General features: G+C 38.4%; 1 protein-coding gene across 6 annotated transcripts in view; it reads right to left on the reverse strand.

Annotated features, from left to right (window-relative positions):
• The window catches only part of IGSF11 (immunoglobulin superfamily member 11), a 213,572-nt gene that overhangs the window by 103,132 nt on the left and 92,966 nt on the right, over positions 1–17,474 (reverse strand). The window contains exon 1 of one of the 6 annotated variants that reach the window (XM_017875316.1): positions 16,894–17,359. The exons of 4 other annotated variants lie outside the window; for them this stretch is intronic. The gene's annotated coding sequence lies outside the window, so the exon portion shown is untranslated. Of the gene's footprint in view, positions 1–15,796; positions 15,837–16,893; positions 17,360–17,474 lie in introns of those variants that run through there. One more of the 6 variants, XM_017875319.1, reaches the window with a different exon arrangement.

Genomic DNA, 17,474 nt, shown 5'->3' on the forward strand with positions numbered 1-17,474 from the left:
CAGAGTTTCACTCTTGTTGCCCAGACTGGAGTGCAATGGTGCGATCTCGGCTCACTACAATCTCTGCCTCCTGGGTTCAAGCAGTTCTCCTGCCTCAGCCTCCCTAGTATCTGGAATTACAGGCATGCGTCACCATGCCTGGCTAATTTTCTATTTTTAGTGGAGATGGGGTTTCTCCATGTTGGTAAGAACTGAGTTTTATACCTCTTTCCTATCACCTACATTGTCTAACCCAACAGTCGAGCACAATTTCTTATTGACTGGTAATCTCTAAAACAGGATTTTTAATAATTCCCCTTTGAATTTGATAACACAATTATTTAATACAAATTAAAATAAAATTGTAAACTCTCACAGCTAGTGCTTTATTACTCAATAGGCACACCAAACAAATAAATAAGGCATCAGCAAGGCAGAGAGATAGAGGTAGATGAGTGAGAGAGAGAGAGAAAGAGAAAGAAGTCCTCTTGAGGATAAAAAACTCAGAACTGTGTTACCTCCTCACCTATACTTTACAATTTACTGTTTGGAGCTTCACAGCGCTTAAGATTCTAATGTTTAGAGTTCTAAAGGTCTGCTATAAGATCTGCCCATAACTTCTACAAATGTTTCCCAAATTCTCCAGTTAGGCCCTAGAATGCAGACAAAATCACCACAAAGGTAAATGGAGCTTATAAGAGAAAATGTAATCCACTTACTGATCACCTGAGCCTGACACAGTATTAGGCACTTTATTATTTTTACATGTTACATATTATCTTTACCTACCATCTTACTTAATATTCCAGGCTCTTAACTGTAGGTACTGGAATTCATTCTGCTCTACAACTGAATCATCTATTTCTTCACTTGGAAATAGGACTAATACTCATCTATCTCACAGGCTTAGTTTAAGGATTAACGAATATACATACATAAAATGTCTAGGCAATACATGGCACATGGTGGTTATCCAACAATCACAGCTATGCCCTTAATGAAAATGTGACATCCAGACTGGACACTTGTGACACTAAAAGAAGAAATGTGTGAGACTCAGAGAGGCATGCAGAAGTGCTGGCAGCAGCAGAACTGAAGCTCATCAGAGCTGGCACTGGAGGCTGGATGACTTGGCTTGCCATCCTTTGGCACATGTGCCCAGAAACTATTCAACTCCAGTGTTCCAAGCTGTTTAACCACATTCAGTTTACTGTGAGCACCTCAGTATCAGAAAAAGCCTGCCAAATCCAAGTATTTTTAAAAAGCACTTCAAGTGATCAAGCAAATAAGAGGCTTTTCTTAAAAGAAAGTATCATTTATTAAGATTCAATAAACCATTGCAGTGCAGTTCTTGCAACTGCTTATATATTTGCTGCCCTGTTGGTATATCAGCTTAAGTTAAAAACTAGGACAGAGGTCAAAATTGGTGCATCTGGACAGATAAGGATCCTTGATTCTGTGGGATTAGCCATACATCTATAGCAAATTTTATCAAGAGGACAGCAATAAGTACATTTACATTCCTTTGTTAATAAATAGGCATATGCAAAGAAACAGAGTCTATTTTCTCTCAAACCGATCTGATCTTACCACTTCTCACTCACACACACCCTCAACTCACTCGCATACTAGATGGGTGACAGGGGTCAGGAAGATGATTAGATTGGACTGAATTTAGTTATTTCAGGCAGATCCAAGAATTTGCACAGCCTAAGAAATCTCTAGATTTCTCTTTTCAATAGCTCAGAGAAATTCTCGGTCTTTCAGATTTCTTTCCCCTTGTGCTGCTTTGCTTCAAGACAGTATCTTCCTGCACGAAGGAGAGAGCGCTCAAATTACCCCCAGCCAGAGAAGAACTGTGAGGGTATTCTTTCCATTGTTGCTATTATTGAACGGGAACAGTGGTGGGTGTGTGCAGGTTCCCACCCCTGTACTGTGACCCTGGCCATTTGTCTCTGATTGCTATAGACTGAATGTTTGTATCCCCCACAAAATTCATATATTGAAACCTAAAACCCGAAGTGGTGATATCTGAAGGCGGAGTCTTTGGGAGATGATTAGGTCATGATGGTGGACCTCTCATACATGAGATTTATGCCATCATAAAAGAGGCCCCAGGGAGCTCTTTGCCCCTTCCACCACGTGAGGACACCGCAAGAAGAGAGCTGTTCACAAGCCAGGAAGCAGGCTCTCGCTAGACACTAAATCTGCAGGCACCTTGATCTTAGACTCCCCCGCCTCTAAAACTGTGAGAAATACATTTCTGTTGTTTATAAGCCACCAAGTCTGTCGTATTCTGTTACTGAGGCCCGAACAGAGGAAGACACTGATCTTGAAATCCCTGCACAGACCTCTACATTGTAACACAGGCCTCTGTCAATCCCCTCACAAGGACACACAGACACTGCTTGGTCCCTCATACACTTCATGTAGTCCTGAGTAATCAGGTGCACTGCCTCAGACTCCACCTGTTTTCTGTCACTGCCTCGATGTCATCACTTTTACATACTCATGCACAGTTGCACAGCGTGCAGACTCCAAAGAACCATACTCCAAAGAATACATACTACCAGGGAAAATCGAATGGCTTGGTGAGAACAAGAATGAGAACTGAGCAGGAAATTACACTTCACTCACTACACGAATGTAACACATGACACCATAATGAGCTAAGTCATATTTGTCTTTCAGAGTAAATCATAGAAGTGTAGTCTAAACTTGAAGACTGGATCATCCACATTTGTCATCCTTCTATCCCCAGATGCCTGGAGCGTAATAAACCCTCAGTTGTTCTTTTTATCCTTACAAACCACTGAATACATAAGAATCAAATGTGCCATGCCTCACTGGCTGGGGTAAAGACCAGACAGGCAATACACAAGTTTATTAGCTGTCTGGCTATATCTTCTTCCACATGGCATTTTAACTATGATATATCTATACTTCTGTTTCCCCACACAATCCTGACAATAAGTATTCTGCAATTACTTCTTTCCTGATTCACATACACCTCCAAACTGTAACTACAGTCATGATTCCAACTGTAGTTATATAAGTATAAAGTTACTTAAGACCAGATATATTGAACATCTCTTTATAACTCACAGTGGTGTATACAGAATAGGTTCTCAATAGTTTGTTGGAAAATGAAATAACATATTTTTAAAAGTTGATGAGACACTCTCCCCGGGGAAACGAAAAATGTCAAATGCATATAACACTAAATTTGGAATAAAATTTCTATGACCTCCCCGAAAACCATCTTTTGGTCACAGGTTAAAACCCCTTGTACAATACAAATGTAGGCAGTGGTTACACAATGCAAAGGATTCAACAATGTAAAAGGCCATTTAAAACTAAAATGATTATTTTAAAACAAATTACTATATAATAGAAAATTAATATTGTGAGATTAAAACTTAACCTCAACTCCAGATGATGAAGATTATGTTAATGAAGTAAAAGGATATGACAGTGATAAAGATGATGGTGACAACAGAGGAAGAGGAAAAAGACAGCAAAAGGAGGAAAAAGTAATGCTTATATAGTATTCATATATAGAATTCTGTTTGGGACCCTATGTGTTTTTTGGGAGATGAGTCTTCATGACTTATTTATTAATAAAAGTTTATTGATCACTCACCATATATAAGGCACTATACTAGATTCTACAGGTAAAACAAAGTGTAAGACCACATCTTATCTTCCTAAAAAGGCTAAACATAAATAAGCCAGCCATCACAAAAAAAAAAAAAAAAAATTTGTCCTTACCCCCAAACGCTCATTGCACACAAGACAATGAATTCCAGATAGGCTGTAGGTTGAAATATGAAAGGTAAAACAGTATAGCTTACAAACGATAACAGGAAATATCTTTATGACATTAGGAAAAGCAAAAAATTTGTAGTCAAGACACAAAAAATGCTAGTAAAGAAGAAAAAAGTTGCTTAAATGAATCACTTAAAATTAAGAACTTCTGTTCTTTAAAAGATGCCAAACTGAGAAAGTAAAAAAGCAAGTCACAGAGTACGAGATTTTATAACACATATAAACAATAATGTGCCAGTACTTCAACAAACATGTTTTTTAAACCCACTGAAACCAAGGGAGTGGAAGGGGACACGGATTCCTTAATTTTAAAAACTGGCAAGAAGCCCAAGTATCCATCAACAGATGAGCATATAAAATGTGGTATATTCATACAATGAAAAATTATTCAGCAATAAAAAGAAATGAAGTTCTGGTATATGCTACAACATGAATGAACCTCGAAAACATTATGGTAAGTGAAATAAATCTACTATGCCAAGTGAAATAAATATCCAGACACAAAGGATAAATGTTGTTTAATTCTACTTATATGAGGTATGTGGAATAGGCAAATTTATAGAGATAAGAAGTAGATTAGAGGTTACCAGGGGTTAGGTGGAAACTGGGAGGTATTGCTTAATAGTTATAGCTTCTGTTTAGGGCAACGTAAAAGTGTTGGAAATAGCGGTGATAACTGCACAACACTGCAAATGTACTTAATGCCACTGAATCATATACTTAAAATGGTTAAAATGGTAAATGTTATGTTATATATATTTTACCACAATTTTAAAAATAATGTAAAATACCAAAAATGATTGGTCTGTATTCTTTAAGTGGGTGAACCATATGATTTGTGAATTATATCTCAACAAAGTTGTTTTAAGAACTGGCAAATGACTTCAATAGAAAATTTGTAAAAGACAATACCCAAATGCGAGTAAAAAGGGGAAAAGGTGTGTAACTTCATTAGTAATCAGGGAAGTACAAAACCACCTACATACATACACACACAGACACAATGAGATACCATTATGCACCTATCAGAATGGCTGAAGTAATAAAATAGATTGACAAGACCTAGTGTTCACTAACAAGGATGTAAAGGAAATGAAACTCTCATACACTGCTAGTGGGAGAAAGATCAGCACAGCCACTTGAGAAAATGGGCCACACGTACTAAAGTTGAACATATGCAATTTGTTTCGTAGGGACATATCCAACAGAAATTCATTCTGATATGCATCAAAAGACACACACAAGAACATTTGCAGCAGCGTTACTCATTACAGGCCAAAACTAGAAAAAAAACAAATCTCTTTGGCCAGGCACAGTGGCTCAGGCCTGTAACCCCAGCACTTTGGGAGGCTGAGGCGGGAGGATCACTTGATGTCAGGAGTTCGAGACCAGCCTGGCCAACATGGCGAAACCCTGTCTCTACCAAAAATACAAAAATCAGTCAGGTGTCATGGCTGATGCCTGTAATCCCAGCTACTCAGGAGGCTGAGGCAGGGAGAATTGCTCGAATCGGGGAGGCGGAGGTTGCACTGAGCCAAGATCGCGCCACTACGCTCCAGCCTGAGTGACAGAGCGAAAGTCCGTCTCAAAGGAAAAACAAATGTGGTGAGGAAAGAAAGGATAGTAAGAAGATCACGAAGAAGAAATACTTCAAAAATTCAATGCTTTTCAAGATGTTAAAAAAAATAACTCTTTTTGCCTACAAATGGGCTATGGGATCATGTACTTTTACAGCATAGTGTTGCTACAACTGACATAGTTCCTAAAGTCTGGACAATATCAGAAACCTGAACCAGATATAAAATCAGTCTGCCAGAGACTTAAAAACACATATGCACATGTATGCACCCCCCCACTCAGTTTACACATATGTAAACTGCCACATATAAAATTAGATAAATCTATGTGCATTTCTCTAATTAACATACATGAAGTAGAAGAAAAAGTAAAGTTTTGTGACGTTTAACCTAAACATGAAAAAGCTGAATCAGTTCACTTGCCACAGTTGGGACAAATATAATAAAACTGACTAGGAGAATGGACTTCACTACTCTCCACTCAAGTCGAAAAAAAAGCTGACATGCCAACCCCCACTATGTCAAGAGAATCTGAGCTGAGAACTCAAAAGGAAGTGCTGAAGACTGCAAATTATTTTTGTGTTCATGGTCTTCATCATCATCAGTTTATAGAATATTTGTTAGACACTGAAGGAGTAAGCAGATTTGATTTATTTTAATGCAGGCAGATGGCTTGGTCATGGAAATTGTGAAGAGATTTACCGAGCGGCTTCATCAGATCAAGGACATTATGGAATTAAAGGGCTCTAAGAGACCTTACTGGTCCAGCTCCCTGTGGCTCACAACATTATACTTTCTTATTAATGAGAAAGATAACTCAACTCCTTAAATTCAAAATAACTGCAATGAGAGTAAGGGGTTGGGAGGACAAGAGCACAATTAATTTGTTCAAAGAAATGCAAATGTTAAAACTGAAAATGAAAATACATATTAATCAACAGGCAACTAAAACTTGTCCTGTTCTGAGGACAATGAACAAATTAGAAAGAATCAAAAGTCACAATTTTAGAAAACATTCTCATGAAAATGAATCATATTTAAATTTCTTTTACTATTAATATTTTGGAGTACAAAATTCAAGAAGCATCTCTTATCAGTATGGTTGTTTCAGGAAAAATTCAATGACCTGAACAGATTCTACTTACCAAAATAAAATACTAGGCAGTGAGTTTATGAATCTCAGAATTATTTAAGTTTTATCAATATAATTAATTCTATCAATTTTAGAGACCACCTGGCTTTGTGCAAAAACAACCTCTCTCATGAAAATGCAAAAAAAAGAACAGCTAGGCAACACTATTGATGATATAATCAATGATATACAATCAAAATTAAGATGTGCCCTAACCACACCCCTCCAAAGCTTTCAGTTTAAGTATCACTATATCCCTGCCTAAAACTTGTTGTTTTTTTTTTAAGCTCACAAGTTTTTCCCTTTTAATCAATAATAACACTAGTAAAATGTCTATATTTATCATGTAACCTAGTATAGCTAAAATTTAGACATCAATGCTTGGCTTACGACAAAGAAAGCTCATTATCAGAGAAAAGCAGAGAAAGATCACAGAAATTAAGTTAAAGGATTAGAATACAGTGATTGAGGTAAAAAGAAGATATCGTCATACTTACAGCCTGCTTTGAACTGACCCTTTCCTGATACATACAAGATCTGTCCGTGATACAAAGAACTGAAGAGAAAAAATAGGTATGTACACAGCCTAAGTCAAAGTGAGTAGCAATCAATTTTAAAATAAATGTTTAAAATAAGACTATATTCGAATGACATTTTGTAATCTTTCTACAACAGATGGAGATAGTTTTAATGCTAAGGACAGAAATTACTATAACATTTTATTATATTGGTAGGGGAGGGAGAGAGAAAAGTCAAGTAACTATTTTAGGAAAAATTTTACAAACATGTTAAAACCAGCCACATAATATCTCCAGTTTATCTTATTACAAATATTTTCAATACTGGAAACCATGTCAAAGAATCACAAGATTATAGAACTGGAAAAGAACAAGAGATTACCTAGTCTAATTCCCTCATTTTGCAAATGAAAGCAAGCCTGGAGAATTACATGATATGCCCTAGGCCACAGCTCCAGTGGCACACCCTAAATAGACTCATCTCCTGACTTAAAAATTGGGACTGATCAATCCTTGTAACAGTAACTGCCACTAACTGAGCACTTGCTGCCAGTCAGGCACTATGCTAGACACTTTACAGATAACAGTTCTCATTTAATTTAGTACTTCTCAACACAGTAAGAAGACCACCTCCGTTTCACAAGAAAAACTCAAGCTCAGGACATTAAATAACATTCTCAAAGTCACAGGGCAAAGAAATGATGAGTCATAATTTAAACCCAATATGTCTGACTATACAAAGCCCATGAACTTTTACATAGGCTTTGTATAGTCAGACATATTGGGTTTGAATCACAACAATGCTATTGTCTCCCCCCAAATGTTAAATGTGTACATCCAAACAATTGCACTTTGGGCAAGCTAGACCACAGAAATATCTATACAAATGTATAGGGTATACGTACAAAGATGGTCACTAAAACATTATGAATATCAAAAAGTGAGAGACAACACAAATGTGCATAATGGAGAAACAGCTAAAAATTATGGCATGCTTGCTATGAACTACTAAACTTCCATTAAAAAGAATGAGATAGATCCATGTAACAGATGTGGTAAGATGTCTATATTAGGCTGGGCACAGTGGCTCACACCTGTAATCCCAGCACTTTGGGAGGCCAAGGCAGGCTGATCACGAGGTCAGGAGTTTGAGACCAGCCTGACCAACATGGTGAAACCCCGTCTCTACTAAAATACAAAATTCTTCTTAAAAAACTTCTTAAATACTTTTCATTGAGTTTTACCCTAGAATGTTACTTTTACATGTTTTAAATTATAATACAAAACAATGAATTTGAAATGAGTTCCTTTTTTATTTTAAAATAACACATGTATATTCCATTTAATGCCACCCCATATAGCACAGATTTATTGTATGGCTAGTTGTCTCTACAGCAATTTCAAAAAAAAAGAGAATCCAACATTCTACTACGGATACCAGCATTTCAAGTATAGTCCATGGGCTGATGCAGATTCCCAAGACCCTTTCGGAAAGTCTGTGTAGTAAAAACTACTTTGCTTACTAACAGTAGAGTTTTATCCCTTTTTTCCTGGGCTAACATGTGCATTGATGGTACAAAAGCAGTAGTGGGTGAAACTGTTGGCACCTTAACACAGGTCAAGGCCTTGGCATTAGACTGTACTAGTAGTCACTGTAGTCTTTGCCATCATGTAGTCACAGTTAAAAAAGAAAAAAAATCCAGTTTCACTAAAGAATGTCTTTGATGAAACAATAACAATAATTTCATTAAATCTTGACCTTTTGTAATATTCTGTGTGACAAAATGGGTAGTATAAAAAGACTTATGATGCATACTGAAGCAAAATGGTCATCCCAAAGTAAGACACTGGTGCAATCATTTCAGCTCAAGGCTGAAAGAACTAACCACTTTCCTTCACATCTACTTGAATGAACAACTCACAGACTATGGTTATTCAAACTTATATATTTAGCAGACATTTTCTCAAAACAGTACAAAATGAGACCATCACTTCAAGTGAAATAACTGACAGTCATTTGTGGGCAATGATAAAATTCAAGCAAATACTAAAATTTTGGAAAACTTGTATCTGACATTGTGAGCTTAACAGCTTCATAATACTTAAAAGACTATTCTGATTATCTCAGTGGTGATATTGATAAATGTAATTTTTAAATGTTACATAACGTAATATGTTAACATTTGTAAGATCTGTGTAACAAAGTGAACCAATATTTTCCAATGATCAATGCAGATTTACGAAAAATCATGCATGAGTAAAAGATCCATTCAAAGTGCAAGATAAACCAATGGATTTTAATATAACAAGTAGGAAGTGTTCACTGATATGGTTTCTGGTTCCACATTTCAATCAGTCTTTAAGAAACTACTGCATATCATGCTTTAGTAGAATATCAAAGATGAATATCCAAAATTATCTGAAAATGCTATCAAAATACTATGTATCCATGTGAGACCAGATACTCTTCACATTTTCCACCAAACCAAGATGACATATCACAATAAATGAGATGCAAAAGCAAACAGGAGAATCTGTTGTCTTCTAATAAGCCAGACATTAAAGAGGGTCCCAAAAATGTGAAAGTACCACTTCTCTCACTAATATTATTCAGTTTTGGGGAAAAAAACGTTAATTGTCATAAAAATATTTACGCCAACATGTAATGTATGTCTTGTTTCTAAACAGATTAATAGATTCTTTTAAATGTTCTCACTTTTAATTTCTAATACAGTATCAATAGACATAATCCACATAAACTAAAGCTCTTTGCAGTCCTCAATAATCTTTAAAGCCCCAGTAATCTTTAAGGCCAGGAAGTTTAAGAATCTTTGCAGTACACTGTTAACCAATTTTTCACATGCCCTGCATACTGTCTTAAGTCTTGATCAACAAAGCTATCTGTATTTACACATGGGCAATATACATAAGTGGACTGTACTATAAACTTTCTTAACCAATAAAAGCCTAAAATGTTAGCCTGCTTTGAATATACTCTTCAAGAAGCGATGTTTACTACAGTACTACAGCCTCCGTTTTTGCCATGTATTCTGTGTTCTGGCAGATGATCTTGACCCATGGGGGCTAAAAGAAGTTCTATACCTTATAGTCATGGACCTGGCCCAAAGAAAAAAAAGATGAAGTATTAAGCCTTGAAGTTTGATGTTATTTAAGTCATCTTTAAGTATATAGTGCAGGATTTATGATTAGTAAACGACTTTTGACATTTTGAGAGACGTATAAATACTTCAGACTGACAGTGTGGTCCGTAAGGGTATAAATCATGTCTGGGATAAACTATGAATGGAAATACATAGACTTCAGGAGGAGGGAAGGGAATAGGAGAGGCAGATAACTGCCAGTCTTGCCAAACTCCCCCAATATAAGGTTGATTTATAGTTAATGCTCCTATCTCTAGAAAAGTGTCTGCAGTACTTTGTATACGGTAACGTAGGGAGAAAGAGGGTGGCCTTAGGCTACAAAAGATGTTATTTTAACTAATTTTCTCCATCCTTGGGAGACTAGTTCTAACATACAGGTCCCTCAGGACTAAGAACACCAGACATGAAAATGGCAAACTTCAAGGTTCTAAAGAAATTGCCAAAAGTCAAAGATCATTCCTTACAACATAAAGCAAAAGCTTCAGAATTCCTTAGGAAAAAAATTTTCAAATATTTAGGATTAAAGATAAGCTAAAAATCTATTCAAGAGATCTGTAAGTATTGAAATTTTGAATAAACTTCCACAGAAGTCACAAAATTTGAAAAAAAAACAACTACGAAAATTGATCTCCATCACCTGTTTCACAAAATATTTACCAAGGTGTAAACATTAGTTGAAGCTGACATAGTCACACCAAATCCCTAAAGAAACTTGTAACAAAAATTTTATTTTTCTTTAAAAAAGAAAATGCGGCCGGGCGCGGTGGCTCAAGCCTGTAATCCCAGCACTTTGGGAGGCCGAGACGGGCGGATCATGAGGTCAGGAGATCGAGACCATCCTGGCTAACACGGTGAAACCCCGTCTCTACAAAAAATACAAAAAAAAAAAAAACTAGCCGGGCGAGGTGGCGGGCGCCTGTAGTCCCAGCTACTCAGGAGGCTGAGGCAGGAGAATGGCGTAAACCCGGGAGGCGGAGCTTGCAGTGAGCTGAGATCTGGCCACTACACTCCAGCCTGGGCGACAGAGCGAGACTCCGTCTCAACAAAAAAAAAAAAAAAAATGCACTTGAATTTTCTCTGCCCACTGAATAAGTTCTGTGGGCATACCAACACCAATTTCCTGGTTTTGATTTTGTACTCTGGTTTTGGGGGATGGTAACATCAGGAGAGGCTGAGTGAAGGGTGCATGGGACCTTCCTGTACATTTCTTGCAACTTGCTATGAATCTATACTTCAAAATAAAAAGTTTAAAATATGAAAGAAAAAAAAAACAGTCTTCTCAGGGGTACCACCTATATTAGTAAACCTTCATTCTCAAGTGTCTACTGAGCATTACTATAGTGCCCAGCATGGTAGACATGGCACTGCCTTTTGGGGATCACACACACACACACACAGAGAGAGAGAGAGAGAGAAAGAGGTAGGGGGGAGAGAGAGCAAGAGAGAGAGCAAAAGAGAAAGAACGCAAGCACAGGGGGAGAAAGAGAATTCTATTATAAAGTTAACTTCATTAAACAAGGGGAAAATATTAGCATATAACTATGCCCACACTCCCACATACCCCCACCAATGCTCAGCTTCTATGGTGATTTCTTTGTCTGCCTGGTTGGCTCCAGGGTTAATTTTTTGTAAATATCAATCCTTGAAATGGGTAGAGCTGAGTAATTGGAAAGAACCAAGACTGGATTTATTACCATAGAAGAACCTGATGTTACTAGCAGAGGAACATAACATCTTCCAAAATGGAAGGAGAAGATGACAAGTAAAAAGAAAAAACAATCATTAAGGGGAATACAGAAGAGAAAGGTTTTATGTGTGTGACTGCTGTGAACAGTGAAACTTTGGACAAAAGTGAGTAAAGGGGTTCTCTAAATTAGGACACTGTTATGTTTCCATTGTTGGGATCTTCAACAGACTTTGGTAAATATTTAAACTTAAATTTCTAAAAATATTGAACTGATAATTCTTTTAAGACCAGCCTACAAGTGGCCTCACTACATTAGAGTTACATTCACAAAGTCATATTGTATTTTATTACATATTTGTTACCCTCAGTGAAAAATTGGCATAGGTTTCCACAAACCTATTATACTTTAACCACCTATTCCAACCCTAAACCCCGGTCTACTACCATTAATGGCTGCTAACGTTAACCTAAATATCTGAAGATCTTCCCAAGGAACTCTACGTGATACAAGAATTTTCTGAACTCGGTTCTTCTAGGATCTCGGTTTCTTTCCAGGAATCCTTTTCTAAATAAAAGTGTCCTCTAACACTGTCAGCTTATATCTCTCTCAAGATCAACAGAGTTAACTGCTAAATGAAAACAAACCAGTAAGTAGACTTTTCAAATAACTTTTATTGAACACACTTTACTCATAACAGTAAATTTGTATGGGTTTTATTCTATTCTGTAAATATTCTAGTGACACTTATCAAAATATGATCCTTTCTGTAATACATGAGTGAGGCAGAGTCATACTGTACCTATATAATATCTGATAAAGGCAATGATGATGTGGTAGATCATTGGCTGAGTCTATTATTTGCAAATTGGAAACAAATTTTCTCTCTGCGGCTAACTTCATACTTCTACAATTTAAAACCATTACAAATGCAAACTACTACTCTGGTCTTGTTCTTGAGTGGCAGAAAACCAGGTACACAGAAAATTAATTACCCAAACATTAACAGAAAAAAAAAATCCTTCCATGGTTTAGTAAGATAGGCTTAACTAATAAGTAAACTAATTAACTTTCCACTTTTAAGACCAAATTCAGCTCAAATCAGATGGCTTTTTGAATACCACCCAAGAACCAACAACCTCTCTGAAGCCAGTTGCTCACAAAGTATGATCAAGAGAAGATTTCAGATCCTCCAGATGGTGTGGGGGCAGTTCCCAAAATGCAGGGATGAGATGTATTAGTGCCAGCTAGTCCTCACCAAACAAAGAAAGAGAAAGTTGAGATGACTTGTGTTCACTTGAAGTAAATTAGAAAACAGAAATTCAGCAAACCCTCCTCAAACTGCCTAAAATAATTAAGTGTTGAGAGAGTATAAAAAATTATCATTAGTCTAGATAACAATAGATTTGGAATCCCTATTCTAAATAAACTAGTTATGGGGTCAGGCGTGGTGGCTCAGGCCTGTAATCCCTGCACTTTGGGTGACTGGGGCGAGCAAATCACTTGAGGTCAGGAGTTCAAGACCAGCCTGGCCAACATGGTGAAACCCTGTCTCTACTAAAACTACAAAAACTACAAAAATTAGCCAGGGGTGGTGGTGGGCACCTGTAATCCCAGCTACTCGGGAGGCTGAGGCAAGAGAATTGCTGGAACCCGGGAGTCAGGGGTTGCAGTGAGCCAAGATCGCGCCAGTGCACTCCAGCCTGGGCAATAACAGCCAGACTCCATCTCAAATAAATAAATAAACAAACAAACTAACTAAGTAGTTATGGATGAAAAAGCCTTAGTGGGAAAACCACCATTTTCTGTACTTTCTCACAGCTCAGTAAGTACTTCCTGTCCCTTGTTTTGTATTACTCACTGCAACTAAACAATCCTTTGCACCAGCACATCACCTTGTTTGACAATAAATCACATGGCGTAAGTATGAAGACTCAAATGAGAATTTTCATTATAAATCTTTCCACTATTAAAGTGTGAAAACACATTTCAAAATGTGCCACATACTGGTATCCGGGGAGGGGAAGCCAAAACAAGTACTTTTACCCCTTGCATCATTACCTAGTGTCTGACAATAGTTCCAAGCATAACGCTTTTTAAGTGCTTGGTAATTTAATATTTAAATTGCTTCCTGAATAGTCCATGTTGAATATACATGTGTATTAGGCTCAACGTCTCTGAAATTTTCATCCCGTAGCTGTCACCTTTCATGTAGGTTAAACTACAGATTTTTACTGACAGGTGAATCCTTCTAAAACAATTACAGTATTCAATTTAGAGCTGAGAAACTGGATTTTACAATAAATTTTTAATAATGGTAACACTGAAAAGGTTTACGACTTTTTTCATTTTCATAGCATTTTATGTGGTCGTTTCTTTCTTTTTATACATTTTCTCAAATTCTGAAAAGTTATGTGCTATTTCAAGGAATCACAAGTACAAGAAACACTTTAGTTATATCTAACCCATTGGAAGAACTATAAAGAAGTCAGCTTTTCAATTCAAATTACCTTTGAAGTTACTCCACAAATATAAACAAAAAAAAAAAAATAGAAACAAATTTATTAACATCGATTTTCTTTCATTTATTGAAAAGACCCTCTATTTCTACCTTTGGTGTATTATTTCATTGTAGTGGCCACTACTATTGGTTATTTATCTAACATCCATATCCCTTTACCCCTTTGTAATAGAACCAACTTTGTTCAGATATACACCCCTCCTGCTATTCCACATTGAAAGTTCTGGGGATGAACCGTAATTCATTCAAACCAAGTTTGCCCTTGACTAGTTCAAGAATAAAATTCGGTTAGGGCATAGTACTCTCCTGGAGTTAGGTGTGCTAGCACAAACAGGCACGCTAACTGTTCATCCTCTTTCCCCCCACCCACAGTAAGGAAACTGAACATCAGTACTTTTTCCATGGCCAGCTGAATAAAGCCCAAACACAGCATTCAAGATTCTCTACTATCTTGCCCCCAACTACTTTTTGGCTCTTTCTCCCTTGCACACATCTCCTGCTCTAGCAGGTTGGCCTTTCAAGAGTATACCCCTGCCTGCTCCACTTCACATCCTTCCTTCAGGCTGTTCCTTTGGTTAAGAAAGCCCATCCACTACCATCTGAGCCAATTCATACCCTACTCATTCAATGCCCAGAAAAAAAAAGGAACTTCTCCAAGAAGTCTTACTTGATACTTACATTAACAAATAGAACTCCTCATACATTCACTGTATCATAAATTATTTGTACATGCTTATAGCCTGTTTTAAAAATGCAAACTCCTTACGGGCTGCAGACACACACACACACACACATCTTTGTATTCCACCACCACCTTTCCCCACCAGATACTCAAATGCAGAATGATGGCTCTGTAAATATCTGTTGAACAAATGAACACTGTTTTTGAAAGTGGAAAATGCCTCTACATAACAGGTTATTGCCAAGACTGAGATGTCCTTGGAAGTCTTTAAAAACATTCTTGTATGGCTTGGGAATAGTTTTGCTGAAGAAAAAAAGAACAAATCAGATGACCTTGCAAGGCTAATTCTGCGAATTACATCAACTCTTTTAAAGTACTGCCTAATACTTCAAAAACAAACTATACATAAACGCTACTTACAAAAATAGTAGCATTTATTATAATATACAACTTTAATAATAGATTGTTCTACCAAACATTTGAGCCGCTCTTGTAATATTGGTAATATTTAGAGCTGTGTCCAAGGACTTCATAAAAAGCCGATTTACCCTTATTTCACACTTAAAAAGTAGTAGGACAGACAGAAAAACTGGCCATCTCAAACTAGTAACAGTACAAAAGAAATTTGGAAGCACAAGTTCATAATGTACATTTTGATGTTATTGTCTGCACATCATCACTAAAAATATACCTACTGAACTCTAGAAAATTACCTGTAATTTTGATGATTACAGCTTCACTAGTTTCTATGGAGAAGACATATAAAAAGTTCTCGTATTCTCTTCTCCCCTATTCAATGAATCTGCACAATTTAAGTTGGCTAGAATTAGGTTACTTCAAAATCAGTTCGAATAAGGCCATAAAATGACTGGAAACATGCTGGTGTCTCCAGAAAAAAAAAAAAAAAAAAAAAACAGGGTTAATTACGAAGTTCCATAAATCACTGAACCCACTTTTTAAATAACACCCTTTAGAAAAAAATCTCAGTAAATCTCAGCAATAAATGGGACAGAAAACTGGATTGCACAGAACAACGCACACACAAAAAACAAACAGCATTGTATAGGATGAAAATCAGGATCTAAATTAATATGACGGCTATTCACCGAAAATAAAATGTAAGAAAGATTAAGCAGAGAGTAGAAAATTAAATTTATAAACAGATGTTTTTAAAACTGTTAACAAGAAATTTAAAGGCATTTATTTTGTTCTAATATTGTTATATTCTATGCATTTTTGTGAGCCAACTTAAGTCATCTGGAGATGAAGCTAGAGTATAAATAAACTATTGTTTTCTAATATAGTAAAGCACAGTATACAATTTTTTTTTAAATAAAGATCATTTTCGGCCAAAACATGTATAGGCTTCCAAAAGGTTACATTAAAGCTAGAAAGCTTTCCAAATGATTTTAAAAGCACTTCTAGTTTTCCTAGGGCCGCCTAGTAAAGGCAACTGGTTCTAACTACAGTTTCTAACTGGACCAGTGAGTAAGGAAGTTCGTTATCTAAAAACGATCCTGCATTCCCCGTAGCGCAGCGAGGTGAGAGTCGGGGCCCCGCCTGGGACCGGAGGTAGCGGGGCGAGTTTAGTTACCTCTCTGATGAGGAACACCTGGGCTGCGCGGGCGGCGGAAGCAGCCGCTGCAGGTGCGCGCGAGCCTCGGCCGCAGCAACGAACACGGTCCCTGAGAAAGTTGGACTCCCGACCCTCGGCAAAGCAAGGAGGCTCTTTGCTGTCCCCAAACAGCTTCACCCCGGGCCCGCCGACCCAGCCTGGCCCCACTGGGAGGAAAGGGTTGGGGCTACTCACCGTGCAGAGAGAGGAGCAGCAAAGGCGCCAGTGGGGAGCGCCGAGAAGTCATCCCGGGGCCGCAGGGAGCGCGCCTGCCGCCTACCCGGCTCCCGGTCGCGGCAGTAGAGGCGCGGGAGTGACTCTCCCGCGCTCTTTGGGGCAGCCTGGTCCTCCCGGACCCAGCGCCGGGCCGCTGTCCTCCGCGCGGGGCTGGGACCGTCGGACGCACAGAAGAGCCAAGTGCAGCTGCAGCGCCGCCCAGCTCCGCGGACGCTGAGCTGTGACCAGACGCGTTCCGGGCTCGCCAGCCGCGCCCCGCAGCTCACGGCCACCTAGCCCTGCCCCAGGACCAGCCGACCCCTCGCCCGGGGAGCCACTCCCCCCAACTCACGCCGGCTACTTCAGCCGCAGCTCGGCTCCTCGCCGCGCCGCCCACTCGCCCCGCTCGGTCTCCAGGGCAACCGCGGCTCCAGCGCGACGCCTGGCGGCCCACCCGCGGAGCAGAGCGTGGCGCGCAGCTGGCGCGGCCCGCGCCACCTGCGCACCGCGCCGCCCGCTCCCCAGCACGCCTCCACCGGCTCCGGGAACCGAGGGGCGGG

This window comes from Rhinopithecus bieti, unplaced genomic scaffold, assembly GCF_001698545.2.
Source record: "Rhinopithecus bieti isolate Rb0 unplaced genomic scaffold, ASM169854v2 scaffold_1251, whole genome shotgun sequence".
NCBI classification, from domain to species: domain Eukaryota; kingdom Metazoa; phylum Chordata; class Mammalia; order Primates; family Cercopithecidae; genus Rhinopithecus; species Rhinopithecus bieti.